Raw genomic sequence first — 1,092 nt, forward strand, 5'->3', positions numbered from 1 at the left:
ATGGTGTGCACCAAGGGTTAAATGGGTTTTTGACCTCGTGTGGTTGCAATAGTCGGTTTAAAAAAGTCCACTTTACTCCCTTGGTACACAATATACTATTACAATAGAATTTGTGGATTAATTGTTAATTGATTGTAGATTATTAACGATAATTAACATGTATGAACAAATATTACTGTCAACGAATAACTACTAGTTTGACGAACGTTTCACTGACACTGACATTGCGCGTGGACTGTACGTCAATAACGTATAAATTGTCAATCAATAACATGCCCCTGTCTTCTAACTATCATTCCATTTCAATACATGTAAGCGATTAGATACGGAATATACGCACACGCGAATAATTTACACTATTAGTAGCAAGTTTATCATTAGCAACATGTTTGTGTTATGTATGGTACGTGTGTACAAAGAAGTAATTGTTCTCAACATTCGTGTGATGTTTAATATTAATTTGCTAGCAGACACGTTTTTATATCGTTGTACAGCAACAGTGTACTCGCGTAGAACCTTCAAGTTTTGTTTAGGTCTGATCGAAGTCCACTGAATATTATATGAACTCTTTCACCACCCACAATATGCACGTTCCTTATGTTTTTTTTGGCCCGATTTCCGACAACGCAGCATGCGCATCATATAAAAAAATTCACAAATTCTGTTGACGACGAAAACAACAATTTTTCACAAAAGTTGGATACAACCGTAAACAAGTGGTTCTCTTGGCATCGCGTAAGTTTCCGCGGAATTTACTTTCCTTCCTTTTTGGTTGTTCAGGAGAAAACATTTTGAAGTTATAGTTCCATTGTGGTACACACGTAGAAGTTATTAAAGGGACGCGGTAAATCCTGGTGACTAGCCTCGGGAAACTTGAGCTAAGTTCTCCGGAACTTGTCAAATGTTTATGCAATTTTAACACGATTAATCTTGGCTCTGTCCAATTATATCACGGTCTGAACTTCCTTTACCTCGTTAATCGAGTTGTAACAGTGATCTTAAAATTAGTGTTAAGCCGCTAAGCTTGTCAACTCTGTTGCCACTTCTAATCATGCTCTTCTTAGCACTCACTGCTGGAGAACTTCAGGGTAT

The 1,092-nt window shown here is 37.2% G+C and overlaps 1 protein-coding gene across 1 annotated transcript in view; it reads right to left on the minus strand.

Moving 5' to 3' along the window:
• Positions 1 to 1,092, minus strand: part of LOC108630371 (uncharacterized) — a gene marked incomplete at its 3' end in the record, with an annotated part of 4,810 nt that overhangs the window by 1,297 nt on the left and 2,421 nt on the right. The gene's annotated exons all lie outside the window — the stretch shown is intronic.

This window comes from Ceratina calcarata, unplaced genomic scaffold (assembly GCF_001652005.2).
Source record: "Ceratina calcarata isolate Rehan_Ccalc_2016 unplaced genomic scaffold, ASM165200v1 scaffold142.2, whole genome shotgun sequence".
NCBI lineage: Eukaryota > Metazoa > Arthropoda > Insecta > Hymenoptera > Apidae > Ceratina > Ceratina calcarata.